Source organism: Spermophilus citellus (assembly GCF_964194105.1).
Source record: "Spermophilus citellus genome assembly, chromosome: 2".
NCBI classification, from domain to species: Eukaryota; Metazoa; Chordata; class Mammalia; order Rodentia; family Sciuridae; genus Spermophilus; species Spermophilus citellus.
Window position 1 is genome coordinate 48,958,498 of NC_138183.1, and position 18,507 is coordinate 48,977,004.

Here is an 18,507-nt window from a genome sequence, read left to right on the forward strand (position 1 = left end):
GGGTACACTTCAAAATGGTGCATTTTATGGTTATTTGAATTTCTTCTCAAAAAAGTAAAAAAATAACAGCTTTTCAAGGGAAAAAAGATAGCAAGTATGAAAATATTTTAGAGCTGTGTCAATAAAAAAAGATACAGTTTTTCTTTTTCTTTCTTTTTTTTTTTAAATAATGAATTAGAACCATGAAGCTAAATATGCTTCCTTTTTTCACCTTAACTTTCAGGAAATAAGTGAAGCATATGACTAACGTGTGTGATTTTTATTAGTCCTTAAGACCTGTTTAACTGTGTATTGTTTGACTCTCCCCAACACAGCCTATATTTCCTGATCTATTTTTTATTTCCCCCAAACTTAATATTCTGTTCTTTCAGTTCATACAGTCCATTTCTAGTTTGTTGTAGAATAAGCAGGGTTGAATAAATGAATGGATTCTCAAGTTCAGATCAGTAAAAACAAACAAACAAAAAAACTCAGGGTTACTAATTATAAATCTGTTTTTATTGTGTCATAATGCTAAAGGAAGTTATTGTGTATTAAAGTAAAATCATTGACTGAGGTTAAATGCTTTCAGTAGCATAAATCCTATGCAACATAGCAATTTGAATACAATGTCAAGTCTGTGGATTTTTGCTTTTCCTATATAGAATTAAGATATGCTTTAAAATTTTGTAAGACAGTATGTCATTAAATGTATATTTTAATCTTCAAGTTCTAAAACCAAAATTGATTTTATGTGTGTGTATTTCAACTAGTAGAAAATATTCTACCAAAAACTTTTTCTATTCTTAAAGAACACATTAAATTATTTTGTGGTTTTATGCAACTTACTGATCTAATTCTTAAGTTTCTAAAGCTTTCAGATGGAAATTACATATCTTGTAGTTGAAAAATCAAGTTCTTGACTAATAATAATGATGGTAATTATGATAGCAATAGTGGTTAGAGTTTCCTTTATGCTTTATGTCAAACATTTAAAATGTATTTTCTCTTTTAAAAATTATCAATAGATATTTATTGCCATTTTAAAGAAGGAGAAACAGGTTTGGAATGGCTATATAATGGGCTGCAACAAACAGATTTGAATCTGTCTGACTTTAATGTTCAAATCAGATATATGAGGGTTTCCACTAGTACCACTAAACATCACAGAATGCTTACCCTAGCCAGACACTGTTCTAAGAGATTTGTGAACATTAACTTATCATATTCTGAGCATAATCAAAGATTTATCCTCACATTCCAGAAAAGTAAGTAGACATTCAAAGAGTTTAACTACTGCAAAATTTCAGTTATTTAGTTACAGAACCTATATTCTAACCTTTACAATCTGACTTCAGAGAATATTCATTTAGCTACGGTTCCTTCTTTGACTGCCTAAAGAATTGCTGTGATTATCAGAAAGAACTATGTTCTCATTTCATGAGATGCAGACCAGTTGTAAGCCATCTGGCATGTTTAATCCCCAAATTCCTCATTTTAGAAAATTTTTAGTAAACAACATAGTGTTATGTTGTACATTAGATTTCTAGAACTTATACCTGAAATGTTGTACCTTTTGACCAATATCTTCCCATTTCCCCCACCTACCATCCCCTGTCAACCACCATTTTATACTCTGCTTTTATGAACTTGACTTTTTAAAATTACAAATATAAGTGAAATTATGCAGAATTTACCTTTCTGTATTTTTATTATTTTACTTAGCCCAGTTTCCTCTAAATTCAGCCATATTGTTTAAAATGGCAGGATTTTTATTTTCTTCTTTTTCTGTGGCCCAGTAATATTCTTTTAGAGGGTACTGTTATGGTTTAGATATTAGGTGTTCCCTAAAAGCTCGTGTGTGAGAGAATGCAAAAAGACTTAGAGGAGAAATGATTGGGTTATGAAAGTCTTAATCCATTCAGCAAATTAATCACCTGATAGGGATTAATTAACTGGGTGGTAGCTGTAGGCTGTTAGGGTATGGCTGAAGAAGGTGGGCATTGGGGACATCACTTTGGGGTGTATATTTTTTATCTGGCCAGTAGAATCTCCCTTTATCTGCTTTCTGATCATTATTTGAGCTGCTTCCCTCCACCACACTCTTATGCCATGATGTTCAGCCTCACCTTCAGCTCTAAGGGACAGCTGTCTATGGACTGAGCTCTCTAAAACTGTAGCTACTCTATAAACTTTTCCCCCTCTAAAATTGTTCTTGTCAGGTCTTTTAGTCACAGCAGCAAAAAAAGCTGACTAAAACAGCTACAAATGGTCCCCATCTTAACCATGACTAAACTTAGACCTTTTTGATTTTAAATGGTACAAAAATAATATGTATTTATTAGAAACTACACTTTGAATTTTTCTTTTCCTGGACTTGCAATATGTGATAAGATTCCCTCTCAAGCAAATATGAGGGTTTCCACTAGTACCAGTGGTACTAATGTTTAGCAGGTTTAACTTATGTGCAACAGCAGTGACACAATTCCTAGTCATCCATGAGAGTCAGATAGTAAGCAATCAGTGCTCTGCAGTGTACTTTGTTGCTGAGCTACGATACTTGGTAGGTTAGGTTTATTAAATGCATTTTCAACTTGCATTTTTTTCAACTTACAATGGCTCCCCTGTAGGTCAAGGAGTATCTGTATAAAAAGAATTTTCTTTGTCTATTGATTCATTGACAGTTGTTTCTTCATTCATTGGACATTTAAGTTGTTTCTGCTGATTTCGATTATTATCCTATTGTGAATAATGCAATTAACATGGGAGCATACATATCTCTTTAAGATATTCATTTCATTCCCTTTGGATATACACCAAGAAGTGGGACTGATGAATCATATGGTAATTTGTTTCTATTTTTCATTTTTGAAGCACCTCCATACTGTTTTAATAATGGCTATGCCAAATTACATTGTGCTAACATTATACATGGGTGCCCTTTTCTCTACCCTCACCTACACTTATATCTTTGTTCTTTGATAATAAGCATTCTAACAAGTTTAAGGTAGTATCCCATTATGGTTTTGATTTGCATTTCCTTGATGAGTAGTAATGTGAACATATTTTTATATAATTTCTGTCATTTTTATATCTTTACTGGAAAAAATGTCTATTTGGATCCTTTCTCAGTTTTTATTCAGGTTATTTGTTTCCTTGCTATGTGTTATAGGACTTTACTATATATTTTGGATATTACCTTCATTGGATATATGATTTATAAATATCTTTCCCATTTCATGAGCTACTTTTATTATTTGGTTGTTTGTTTCCTTTGCCATTAAGACATTTTTGGATTGATAAAGATTCATTTATTTTTGCTTTTGTTGCCTATATTTTAATGGCATATCCAAAAAATCACTGCCAAGATCAATGACAAGAAGCTTTTCCCCTATGTTGTCTCTTAGGATTTTTTTCGGTTCCAGGTCTTACATGTAAGTCTTTAATCATTTCAACTTAATTTTTCTGCATGGTGTAAAACAAGGGTCTAACTAATTCTTTCACATGTAAATATCCAGGTTTCTCAACACCACTTATTTGAAGAACTATTTTTCTGTATTTTGTGTTCTTATAAATTTGATCAAAGATAAGTTAATTATTTACACATAAGTTTATCCCTGGCTTCTCTATTCTGTTAGTTTATGTGCCTGTTCCTATGCTAGTACCATAATATTTGTATTATTATAGTTTTGTAATGTAGTTTGAAATCAGAAACTTATGCTTCCAGCTTTGTTCTTCATATACAAGGTTTAAAGATATTTTTAGGATATAGAGTTATGGGGTAATAGCTTTTTTCTTTGATACTTTAAAAATTCATGCCACTTCTTTCTAGTCCCATAAAAATAGGCTGATATTTTAATCATTGTTCCGTATTAGTATGATGTCATTTTTCTGGATGTTTTTCAGTACTTTTTTGTTTTCCATTTTCAATATTTTGATTATGCTGTATCTAGTAAGGAATTTATTTGGGATTATCTTATTTAAGGTATTTTAAAGCTGTTGAATTTATAAGCTTATGCATTTTCTAAACTTTGCAAGTTTTTTGTTTTTTTTTTAATTTGTTCTAATTAGTTATACATGATAGTAGAATGAATTTTGACACATTATACATAAATGGAGTATAAGTCCTCATTCTTCAGGTTGTTCATAATGTAGAGCTACACAGGTCATGTAATCATATATGCACATAGGGAAGATCCATCCTACTATCATTCCAACCCCCATACACGCTCCCCTCCCTTCGCTCCCCTCTGTCTAATCGAAAGTACTTTTATTCTTCCCTAGCCCCCTCCCCATTGTGAATTAGCATCCACATATCAGAGAAAACATTTGGTTAACTTTGCAAGATTTAAGGCATTATTTTTTCAAAATTTTTTAGCACTATACTTTTTGTTTGTTTGTTTGTTTGTTTTTGCTTTTCTTGGACCCTTAACACAATTTATTTATATTTTAATATTCAAAAAATTTTGATATTTTGCTTATTTCTTAAAAATCATTAGTCTCTCTGTTGCTCAGATTTGAAAATATTTATTGATCTATCTTCAGATTTCCAGATAATTACTTTTATTTTTCTGCACTGTCCTTTCAATGAGTTTTTTTTTAATTTTTGTTATTATATTGTCAGCTGGTGACATATTTTGTTTTTTTTATATCTTCTACATTTTCACTCTTTTATTTTAAATGTGTTCCAAGACTGAACATCATTGCTTACACAGCATTTTTAAAATAACTGCTTTAAATTCTTTCTTTGATAATTCTAGCATCTGTAGCATCTTGTCATCAGCATCTGTTGATTATCTTTTGACATGCACATTGAGATTTTCATGATTCTTTGTATGTTGAATAATTTCTAACTGAATCCTAAACATTTTGAATATAACATTATGAGATGTAGGGTCCTATTGAAATCCTACAGATAATATGATGATTTTGTAGGCAATTGACATGGTTAGGTTCAGGCCACAGTATCTGACTCAACTCTGTGGGTCATGTTTAAGTGTGTCCAGCTATTGAGGATAGTCCTTGATGCCCCTAGACTTCATCCTGAGAACCAAGTGAATAATATATACATTAATTTGGTTTTCAAATTCTTTTCCAATTAGGATCAGATCCATTCATTAGCAAGTCATGGACTTACTTTGGTTTTTCTGACTTTGGGCAGATGTTTACATTTATCTTGCAATCAGAAAGAGAATATGAAAGAAAAAGAACCTGATTGGTTTTAAGTTAAAATCAGGACATGCAAGCATGAAAACATAAATGTTTTGAAGAAATATCTAAGTGTAAATACATATATAAGCATTTGGAATTGAATATCTATATTGCAGGAGAAAACACAGTACTACTCTTATCCTAAAATAATTTAGATTCCCAGAAAAGTAAAGAGTATTCTTTCATATACAAACCTCTGTGTTAAAATCTGATTTGGAGCAAATATTTGAATGTGTGCTTCAAGTGACTGATTTGAATATGGCAGTAGTAATGTATTTCCAGAGTCCCTTTTAGGTCTTAATGAAAGGCCTTATTTGCTTGCCAATAATAATTAATACATGTTTTTTTGACTCACCACCCTTTGGGGAAAAGAAATAGTCTGTCCTGTGACCACTGTGCTATTGCTATGCTTTTGAACCAAATGGCAAATCTTTGCAAAAGCTGGAGGAGTTACTGATTATGAATCTCAAGGGCTCTTGTTCACATTTGGCTCCTTTGAAGTGCAGGACATATACACACACAGCAGGCCCAGTTATTGGATGGAGACCATGCTGAGTGGTTAAGTCTCTGCTTGCTGTGTCTAAACCATTTGGCAGGCACAACAGTCTTCTTTTTCTTCGCAAGCCTAAATGTGTCCCATTTGGCAAACAAATAGTAGACCTCCATCAATGCAGAAATTCATCCAATCATGCTTATTGGCAACTAAAAATAATCATACAAAGGTGTGAATCAATTTAGCATCTGGAATTTCAGTTACAAGCCTTGAATGCCTATCTCGATTATCTTTCCAAATATGTTGGAAAGATTATATGTCAAGGAAAGATGAACATTCTTACTAGTGCTACCTATTGTAGTTTGGCAATGAATACTTCTAAAACCTAATGTGCCTTTATTTGTTCTCATACATTTTGGTTGTTAAGTGATAAAGTCGTCCTCCATAAAGATGCAAAAATTAAGTTTTTTGAAATACAAATCTGACTGTATTTATCTCTTGCTCATAAGAATTCTTGGGAAAAAAAAACAACCCTCAGCTATTGTTACCTGCGGGGTTGTTAGAAATGCAGAATATCAGGCTCTTCCCCAAACTTTTCAAAGCAGGTCCTCATTAAAAGGAAAATCCTAGGTAAAACACATGCACATTAATATTTATTTTATTTTTAATTTATTCTAATTAGTTATTCATAACAGTAGAATGCAATTTGACACATAATACATAAATGGAGTATAGCTTCTCCTTCTAGTTGTACATGATATAGAGTTACACAGGTCGTGTAATCATATATGCACATAGGATAGTAATGTCTGATTCATTCTACTTTCATTTCTACCCCCAAGCACCCTCCCATCCTTTCACTCCCCTCTATATAGTCCAAACATGCACATTAATATTTGAGAAGCACTACTATATGATCCTGTATTCTCTTTCCCTGATTTGATACTTCTGGATTAATATCTAGTGTTTTTCCTTCATATTCCTCAGCCTAGCCTGACTAGCCAAACTAATTCCATCTTTTTTTAAAATTTATATATGTCAGCAAAATGTGTTACAATTCTTATTACACATATAGAACACAACTGTTCATATCTCTGGTAGTATGCATAGTATATTCATACCAATTCATGTCTTCATATATATACTTTGGATAATGATGTCCATCTCATTCCACCATCGTTTCTAACCCCATGTCCAGCACATATCTCATCGGGTTGTTATGACATTTAATTTACATTCTGAATACAGGGCACAGTACATGCCACCTAATAATAAGAGAATAGTTCTCATTTTCACCATGACTGTGAACTTACATGGTATGTTCTCACTGCGTTGTGTAAGCCTAGGAGTTCTTTAAGGAAAAATATTCTGTGTTAATCATTTTTTAACCCTTCCAACTCTGCTCCAAATACATAGTAAGCCTTTAAAAAGTGAAAATGTAGGAATAAGTGACTTGACCAAAAAATACGTTTTAAAGTTATGAATAGCATCAGATCTAGAATCCATGTCAAAAAACTCCTAGTGTCTAACATTGAAAGGAGAACCTAAAGTCTCTGCTTAATGTTCCTCTTTCCCCTATACACTCTATACACAGTGCCCATATACAGCACATATGCATATGAAAAATTAGTAGTTCAAACAAGACCCAGCCAAATATGTAGGAATAGCTGAGAAATAAGCTGTCCTAGATGTTTTTTATTATACCAAATTCTGTGGGATAAGGGAAAGATTCAGTTTGGTAATTCATAGATGAGATAATGAAGATAATAAGAATAAAACCAGGATAAAAACACATCAGGAACAAGAAAGATGTGATCCCAAGACACTGCCATTGTTTGACACTCATCTTATGGTATGACAGGGAGAAGTAGGTGCTGGGGGCTCCTGGTTTGAACTGCCTAAACTGGCATTTTGTCTGCCTCTTATGTAGACCTCTTTTGGATTCTGGACTTCCCATGATTACCTCCATCAGACACTAGGAAGGTGAATTAAGGAGGAAAGTTAAAATAAGTTGACTGTTTGCTGATAGTTCTAATAAGATGTCTAGATATAGAGGAATATGTGCATTTTATTGTGCATAAGAAGATTTCCTGATGAACCTCATAGTCTGGTTCCAGTCCCTGCGGACATATAAAGAGAACACATTTTTTCCATTAAGATCATTGTTACTATTTGCTATTAATGCACTGAAAATTTAAGTACTCTTAATCAAAGGGTTTAAATATAAACGGTGTTTTTATAATCAGCTGGTTTTCTTGAATCGTAGTTCCATTTTCTTAGTAAAATACATGATTGATACAACTCAAAATTGAGAGAATAATAATAGTTTGCATTTGTTAAGTACTTACTAGAAGCCAGAATGATTTGAGTTATATTGATCTTCTATGGACAGAGCTAATATGTAGCTTTGTTGTTTGCTTTTAAAGGTAAAAGAAAAATGCCATTAACCCATACTGGTAATTCAAATTCAAATTCAGGACACTAGAATTTTAATTAATCTCAGCAATCCTGTATGTTCTTTCTTTCAAGGTAAGAAATTCAAGAATCCAGAAACACAACATAACTATTCATTCATTCTCTTCCATTTTATACATATAACATAATTACTAAAACCACAACATAATTGCTAAAAACATGTTATATGTGACACATATAACATAATTAGTAAATATTAATTTGTATATTTTGAAAATATACAAATTTTTATGTCTTAGAATCATTTATTATACTATTTTCTATGTTGTCTTGCCAACATCTTGAAAAATAAGTTCACTTTATTATACTTCCAACTTTCATTTTATAGATTGCTTTTGTACATTTAATTTTCTTATGAAATTATTTAAAATATTTTTTATGGTTCCAGAGTCAAATCTATAAATCAATTTAAGTTAGAGAAGACCTACTTTTCTTCAAACTCAATTACCTTCTCTCTTCTATAAGTAACTATTTTTTTTTTCAATAAAACAGCATTTCTAACCAGATGCAATGGGGCACGCCTGTAATCCCAGCAACTCAGGAGTCTGAGACAGGAGGTTCACAAGTTCAAAGTCAGCTTCGGCAAAAGTGAGGTACTAAGCAACTCAGTGAGACCCTGTCTCTAAATAAAATACAAAATGGATCTGGGGATGTGGCTCCGTGGTCAAGTGCCCCTGAGTTCAATCCCCAGTACCCTCTCAAAAAAAAAAAAAAAAAAAGAACAACATTTCTAGTGTTGGTTTTAATTTTTTCTTCTTTTAAAAAGATACATAATTCCTACTCTCTAGACAGATGCATATTTGTATTCTTCCCTTTTTAATATCATAGTTTATTATACATATCTTGTATACAACTTATGTATAAATATACATATATATATACACACACATATACACACACGCACACACAAATATATATATTTTGGTGGGGGACGGGTACCAGGGATTGAACCCAGGGGCATTTTACCACTGAACCACATCTCCAGCCCTTTCTTTATTTTGGGACAGGGTCTCACTAAGTTGCTAGGGTCTTCACTAAGTTGTTGAGGATAGCTTGAAATTGTAGTTTCCCTGCCTCAGCTTCCTGAGTTGCTGGGATTACAGGTGTGAGACATCATGCCCAGCTGTATACTGTATTTTGTTAATACTTTTATATATGAATTTCTACAATGGGTAAAATAGGGATTTAACTCCTATTAATAAGTCAGTATAGGATTTACTGGGTGAAATAATATGCAGAAAGTGCCAAGCCTAGGCAGCATGCAGTCATCATTCAGTGACAGTAGAAGTTGAATAGGGAGGGAGATTTTGACATGTCTTAGGAGAAATTAGAAGAGATAAATAATAACCTTGTCCTCATATTTGCTGTGTTGTTGTTGACAAGCTTGACAAGGCCTATAGGGTATAGCCCCATCTGATAAAACTGAAAAATCTCAGGGAAACAATCTATCCAAGTGCGAAATTTGCAAACTGTATGAAGTAGATCAAACAGATAGCGAAGAATTTTCTATATCTGGTTTCTGTAGTACTTCTTCTAGCTAAATCATAACCCTTAAATTGGTAAGACATATATCATGAAGACTCATGACATTAGAGATGATTTCTTGGCAGTAAGAGAAGACTTATTTATTTCCAAACAACTGTGCTTCTGTCCCATGGACATCACTGGCATTCTCTAATTCTCTAGGCATTTGGTGTTAAGTATTCATAGCACTCCTATTTCTAATATAAAAAGAAGGAAAGAAGGAAGGATGGAAGAAAAGTAGGGGAACAAAAGGAGGAAGACAGGTATGAGAGGAAAGAAGGGAGGATGAGAACATAGGAAGTCAGGTGTAAGGGAGGCAAGAGAAAATTTAGTGATTACTATTATGGACAACACATCTCATTCATTCATTTAACCAAATATCGCTCATTCTGTGCTTACTCTGGGTCAGGATCTAAATCAAATATTCAACATATTGTGGTGAAGGAGACAGACATATTCCAGTGGTGAACACACACATGAAACAAAGTGAACAGGTTACGTCACCATCCTCTCTAAAACCTTCATGAGACTCCTTGTAATAGTAAAAATAAAATTAGCTTTGGATAAAGGTTCTACTTGACTTAAATATTGCTTATTTCTGTAAAATCATCAACTTATTATTCTCTTCTCATTCATTCCACTTCAGGCATACTAGTCTGATAGATTGAATTATATGTCTTTTATGTTCTCCACTGTATTTATACATGTTTAAATCTACCTTAAAAGTTATTTTCTAGAGGCAGAATAATTTTACATACAGACACACACACACACACACACACATAGAATATATATATAGAGAGAGATACGTGTGTGTGTGTGTGTGTGTGTGTGTGTGTGTCTATCTTTTCTTCTGTGGTGGGCACTCTAGCATACACTATGCTTAATACATGTCTTCATGTCTGTGAATTTGTTACCAAACAGGATGAAAGGTACTTTGAAGATGTGATTAACATTACAGACTTGAAAAGGTGAGATTATCTGATAAAGATATGATGGAAGAAATGTCAGGGAATTACAGCATGAAAAACTTCACCCATAGATGGACAAAGGGGGATGGCCTCTAGAGGTGGAAGACAGAGCTTCTTCAATAAGGACAAAGAGGAAGACAATCTGAGTTTACCCCTGAGAACCATGTCAGACCTGTCACCTACAATCTCTGTGTTGTTTTAAGCTGCTGCTGGTGGCAATTTGTTCCAACAACAATAGAAAACCAATACAATTTTCTTCAGATCTCTAACTAATGTTACTTCCTAAAATAGGTACTTTGTAACATATCTATCCATAGAAATCTCTGCTTATTCCTGTGCCCTGTTTGTTTTTCTTCTTAACAGCTACTACTGTTTAAGGTTTTATTAATGGCTTATTTTTCTTTCTCCAAAACAAGAGATAAACTCAATGAAGGCAGTGAAATATACTAATTGGCACTCAAAACTTTATTGTATGAACAAATGAATGACCTTTGGCCACTTGGCCACATGAAGATGAGTGTAAGGTGATCTAGTGAGGTTAAAAAGAACCACCAAATCTGAGAGTGATAGAAAAGTGTCTTTGGATCAGAAAATTTAAAATCTCATTAGGAGCTGGGTACAGTGGCACACACCTATAAAAAAGAAGGAAAGAAGGAGGGATGGAAGGAAAAGTAGGGGAACAAAAGGAGGAAGGCAGGTATCAGAGGAAAGAAGGGATAAAATCCCAGCGGCTTGAAGGGCTGAGACAGGAGAATCTCCAGTTCAAAGCCTACCTCAGCAACAACAAGGCACCAAGCAACTCAGTGAGACCTGTCTCTCAATAAAATTCAAAATAGGACTCAGGATATGGCTCAGTGGTTGAGTGCCCCTGAGTTCAATCCCCAGTACCACCCCTCCCCCCAAAAAAACTCTTTAGGTGTTTTAATTGTAGGCTTACATGTCTATCTCCCATAATGGGCTATAAAGCTGATGGCAGAAAGTTGATTTTAACTTCCCAGGGATCCCCAGTCTATAGTAGAGTATGAGGAAATATTTATTTGTTAAATGAATATTTGTATGCCAATTTTTGTAGCAGTCATGTCATGGAGGAAGCTGATAAATGTTTATTTTTAGCTGAATGTTACTACCTTATCCTGATATAGAAAAGTGTTTTTTTCTTCTTTTTTCTGCTACTAATAATATATAAGCTGGTGGAAATAATTAGGATATTTTTCCCCAAGAAAGGGTAAACACAGCTATATGGAAGTCAGTACATTTTTTAAAGGGAAAGAAATGAGTCTTTTTCACTCAGGAAGACATTTTTTTTTTCAAATAACAACTAATTTTTAGAGTATTTTTTTTTTTATAGAAGGAATCTAAGTTGTCATCGAAAAAAGGAAAGAAGACCAGGACTGGCCAAAGGAAGACTTGAAAATGTAAGTGGACTTCCCAGTAACTACCTAGATAACAATTGTCATAGGTTGACTTTTTCTCCAGAAAGGTGTTTGGGATTGCTGTTACCTGAGTGTGGAACCTCCTGGGATGTGTGTTTAGTTATGTTTGCAGTGTTGTCTTCCAGTTCCACCGCAGTCTCCACAGTGCTGATTGGCTAAATGCTGAGTCTGTGTGTGAGCCATGGTTACAGAACTCTCTCCTTGGCCTCCTCGTTGCTACTCTTCTTGTTCTTTTCCCACTTTATATTTACTATGATTTCTGTGCTCCATATTAGATACATGATTGCTAATTCTGCCAGAAGGGAGCTCATTGTCTATTTTTACCACAAGTGACAGTCATTAGCAAAATTAACTGATTTGTATTGACTTGATACTGTTTTGTTAACCACGTGTTTTGTGACTTATGTTCTCTGATGGCACCATGTGGCTGTTCTTGGGTCTGTGCTATTTTTACTCACATACAAAATGAGGAAAAATTACTCTTAAAGCAACAACCAAATTCCCTTAAATATATATCATGTATACTCATTTCAAAGTCTTTTTTGGTGTTATGCACATTTATAACCACAGTGCAATTATTTGGATTATGGTTTTTATACCAAGTTTTTAAAATAATTGTTCACTTCATTAATTTTTCAACATCTATGAAAATAAATTTTTGTCTCTAAAATGTCAAGGTAATAGAAAAGTTGAGTGTTTCATTTTAGTAAATGAATTTACTCTGAAATGTGCTTATAGAACATCTTGAGTGTCAAGTTAACTCAAGGAACATGAACAAATACTCATTTTCTAAAAATAAAACCTGAATTTGAAGATCTTAAAGGAAAGACTCATTTCCCATATGATGTGTTCTGACGTTATTCTCCACATAAGAGGTGCAGCAATTCCATTAAAATGGGTTATGTCATGTTATTCTTTTGCCCAAATTCTCCAATAGTGGTCTCTTTTATTCAGAGTAAACCTAGCCATCTTTGAATGCACTCTGTCTGCCCTTCCCCGTCTATCTTACTATCACCTATATAATATCATTTCTTACCACTCATTTGGATTCCCTCATCCCAGCCACATTGGTCTCATGAGTATTTCTCAAATACACCAAGCTGGATTTTTTTTCATTATCAGGGGATATATATTTTCTCTTTCTGCTCCATAGAATATTCTTCACCAATATATTTACTTTCTCTCTTGCTTATTTCATGTCTGTAGTGAAATGCCATCTTATCCAAGAAACTTTCTTTACCACTTTACATGAAATAATATGTCACCCCCATATTACTTATCTCACACTAATATAATTTTTCCTTTTAAATCACCTTTTGAGATATTTTTGCATAAAATAAAATGTTTAAGTGCCAAGTTACATAAAATTTGATTAACATACAGACCTCTATAATCACCACTATAATTAACATGTAAAACATTTCATTATTTCTCAAACAATTCCCTTCTGACCTTCAGCATTCAAAACTCTTATCTTGGTATCAGACTCACTGATCAGCTTTCTGTCAAGAGATTAGAAGTTGTCTATTTTAGAAAATTCATATTATTGGCTTTATATAGGACATGTTCTTTTGCTTCTTTTACTTGATATGATGTTAAGATTCATCCAGGTTATTTTGTATTCCAGTAGTTTGTTCTTTTTATTGCAAATACAATTCAATAATAGTGTCATTGTCTTTAGCCAATGACTCATTTGGCAGTGTAACTCTTTGAAAAAATTTCTTTGGCTTTTTACCTATTTGATAGCAATTACAGACTGGGAATGTAGCTTAGTGGTAGAACACATGCCTGGTACATGCACCACAAAAAAACAAACAAAAAAACAAAAAGGCAATTATCTCTACAAGCCAATAGCCAAACTGAAAATTATTTTGAGACATACTTTCGAAGTTATTCACTCATTATCTTGACTCTTTCAGGATAATGTGAAAGAACCAACTAATAGTTTCTTTTCATTAAGCCATTTTAACTAATTAAAAAGAGTTATCAGGGGTCAATTTAGTTTATTCAGAAGTTATAGAGAATATGACTGTCATGCCCTTTATTCAGTCATTGTTTTAAAGCTTTATTAATTTATCTTAGTTTTGCTCAGCACTTCTCAATCATGTTCACATCCATTAGTTTTGATAGTTGCATCTTTCTTTACTGTAGGTCCAGAAATTTAGGGGTTCTCTTTTCCCTTCTATCATGTTTGCCTAATACTTTTCTTAGTTTCTCTCTGTTTTTCCAAAGACATGCCTACATTCCTATATTTATTTTTGCCTTCTATTAATTTAACTGGTACATTATAATTATACCTAAAAGTTGGATTCATTATGATATAGTAATTCTTTCATATGGCATAATTTGGTTGCTTTCACTCTGCAGTTCCTCTATCTTGATCCCCTTTCTCTACTCTGCAGTTCTCCCTTCTGATTTCATGAGATTCCCCTTTTCTATTCCATATTCTTCTTTATTTTCCACATATAATAGGAAATATTTGGCCCTTGACTTTCCGTGTCTGACTTGTGATGTTCCATCAACTAATAAATGAATAAAGAACTCGAGGTACATGTACACAATGAAGTTCTAGTCAACCATAAAGAAGAAGGAAATAGTGTCATTTTCTGAAAAAGAGAGAGAACTGAAGTCAATCTATTTTTTGAAGTGCCCTATCACATATAGCAAATAGCAACTCCTTACATCATGTATTCATCAACATGTTATGTGTATTCCAAACTAGCATTCATGACAGTTTTTTTCTGTTGCTGATTAAATGTTCTGTCACTGGTTAACATGATGCTTTAGTTTGGATGTGAGGTGTCCCCCAAAATCTCATGTGTGAGACAATGCAAGAAAGCTCAGAAGTGAAATGATTGTATTATGATAGTCTAACCTAATCAGTGTGTTGATCCATTAATAGAGATTAACTAGATGGTAACTGTAAGCAGGTAGAATGTAGCTGGAGGAGGTGGGTCCCTGGGGGTGTGTCTTTGGGATTTATATTTTGTTCCCAGGGAGCAAGAGCTGTCACTGCTCTCAGATCTTCATGTTCTGAAACTGCTTTACTCCACCACACAGGCTCTGAGGAATAGAGTCTATGGACTGAGACCTCTCAAACCACAAGCCTCCAAATAAGCTTTTTCTCCTCTAGTTATTCTTGTCAGATCGTTTGGTCCCAGAGGTAAAAAAGCTGACTGAAACACATAATTTTCTATCTTTTAAGCCTTTAATAAGTACTTGCTGAAAACTTGCCTTTAGTCTCATGTATTGTAGGATTTATCTCAGAATCCTATTTATAACTACCATTTTCTTTTTTATAACTACCATTTTCTTTATCAGTCAAATTGTACTACTTTATATGGTAGTAAAACAAATGGTTTTACAAGAGTAAAGTTTTATTCTCTCATATTTAATTGGATCAAAACTGTTCTAGTTTACTATGGTTCCTCGCATGTCTTCTTTATTTCAGGGTTATGGCTTAAAGTCTATACATATCACCAGCAGAGTGGAAAACAATGGGAACTTACTATTTCAGTAAATACAAAATATTCTTCAAGAATGTGTACATTATATATCTCACTGGCATACGTGGCATAGTAGAGGTCACTCTTGGTGATGTGCATTCTATGTGCTTGGACAAACATTTAAAGATGTGAAATCCATTATTATAGTATTGTATTTTCTCTCTCTCTCCTCTATGCTCTTCAAGTTCACTTCTCCTTCTACTAAACCTTTGAAAATCCTGATCTTTCTTCTGTTTCTGTAGTTTTGACTTTTCTAGAATGTCATATAGAGGGAACCATACAAAGTATAGCCTTTTCTTTTGCTTTGCATTATGTATTCAAGTTTCCTTCATGTCCTTTCATGGCTTGATTGCTCATTTTTACACTTAGCTCTGAATAATATTCCATTTTACAGATGTGCCACTGTTTATTTAACTTTTCTTTTACTGAAGGACATCTTGGTTGCTTCTAAATTTTGGCAATTCTGGACAAAGTTGCTTTAAATATCTATATGCTGGTGGTTATGTGGACTCAAATTTCTACACCTTTGAGTAAATACAAAGAAGTTCAATTGGATCAGATGGTAAGAGTATATTTAATTGTGTAGGAAACTACCAAACTGCCTCCCAAAGTTGCTCACCATTTTGACCTCCCACCAGCAATGAATCAGAGGTGTTATTGCTTTATATCCTTGCCAGCATTTGGTGTTGTCAGTGTTCTATATTTTGACCATTCTGATAGGTATATAGTGGCATTTCTCTGTTTTAATTTGCATTTCACTGATGACATATATTGTTAAGCATCTTGCTATATGCTTATTTGCCATCTGCACTTCTTCTTTAGTGAGGTGTCTGTTAAAGTCTTTGTACCATTTTTAACTTGAGTGTTTCATTTCCTCATTATCCAGTTTTAGAGTTCTTTATATATTTTATGTATATAGATAGATCTTTGAAATCTTTTCTTTTGACCTGTGCCCTGCCTTTTCATTCTCTTGACAGAGTCTTTCAGAGCAGAAATTTTTAAAATTTTAATAAAATTCAGCTTATCATTTCTCTTTTTCTCACAAATTTTGTCTTTGGTATCCTGTCTGAAAATTTATTACCAAACACAAGATCAGTTCGATTTTCTCTTATATTATCCTCTAGGAGGTTTTTAGCTTTGCATTTTACCCTTAGGCCTGTGATCCATTCTTGAGTTAATTTTTGTGAAGGCAGTAAGGTATGTGTCTGGATTCTCTTAATTGCATATGGATTTCCAGTTGCTTTAACATCATTTGTTGAAAAGGCTATGTTTCTCCATTGTATTACCTTTCCTCTTTTGTCAAAGGTCAATCAACTATATTTATACAGGTTTATTTTGGGACTCTCTGTCCTGTTCCTTTCATCTATTTGCCCATTAGTTTACCATTATCACACTGTTTTAATTACTGACCTTTACAGTAAATCTTTAGGGAGGTAGCATCAGTCCTGCAATTAATTACAATGTCTCAATGATAAGAAATAATGAACATTTATTTTTGAGTCTATGGGTAACCTGGATCACTGTGTGGGTTAGTGTTGAATCAGATTCACATAAGCTGAGGTCCATTACTGGGCTGGGTAACAACAGTCTGGTTCATGATGGACTCTTGGCTTGCTCTTTCCAGAGAGGTAGCACTCAGAGAGGGCAAAACTGGGCAAGCCTTCTTGAGGGGACTACATTTGGAACAGCAAGCTCTTACCACCATTGCATTCTATTTAGCCTAAATTCAAAAGTTGTGCAAAGTCACCATATCCAAGGAATTTGGATATAGTAAGATAATTAATTAATTGAAACAAAAAATGTAATCAATCTATCATACCACATGTTTATGTAGAAACTTTGCTTATCATCATGCTTCTTTTTGGAGCATAAACTCTAAAAGGGTAAAAATTTTGTCTATTTTGTTAAATGTTTGATTCAAAACTCCTAAAATTTGCCTGACACTTAACAGGAATTCAGTAACTGTGTGTTGTATAAATACCAGAATGTATTTATGTGATTTACTGCTCCATAACACCTTTATAGAGACAGAACTCCCTGCAGTCAGGTACTCTGCCACCCTTTTGGGCGGGGGGGTGGGAGCTTTTGCCAGTGAAGATGTGGAATCATTCAAAGATTTCAACTCTTTTTACTTTATGCATCAATCAGTTAATTGTTTACATAGCTTCACTAAAAAGGTAAAAGGGACAAAAACTTAAGTATTTTACTATGTGACGAGTACTGTACAAAGCATAGATGTGTATCTTCTCTTAAATCTTCTTAATTTCTATACAACTTTGTGATAGAAATTCCTCCCATCTTACAGATAAAACAACAAGGATTAGAAATGACAATTCATCCGAGTATTACTGGAGTTTAAGAACAGGCAGATGCCCCTCACTTTAATACATGGCAGTCTTATTCATGTTTTTAGGACACAACATGCTTGGGATATAAGCAGCACCAGACTTGTTCAAAAAGCAATAAGATCAGCTTAACCAGAGTTCAAAATTGCCTTGGATGGAGTAGATAGAATGTTCATGCAGACCAAAGAACTCTAAAAGTTAAAATATAAGTGGAAGCGAAAGCTGGGGATATAATTCCATGGAAAGTGCTTGCCTAGCATGTGCAGGACCCTGGGTTCCATCCCCAGCACTGCAAAAAGAGCAACAACAACAACAACAAAATGAGAGGTGAGTATTGGGGAGAGTAAGGAGAAATATTAATGCAAATATTTCACAACAAACTCCAACAACTGTTTGCTATACTCAATGTGAGTCTGTGTCAATTTTAAATATAGGACAGAGGCAGTGAAAGTTATATGTAATTTTTGACAAAGTCATTCAGCTATTTAAACCCTGACTAGTATGTCCAACCCCTTTTCCACTAATTTAATATTATAAAGCAACTAATAAAAGTAAAAGGTTCAAGAAAAA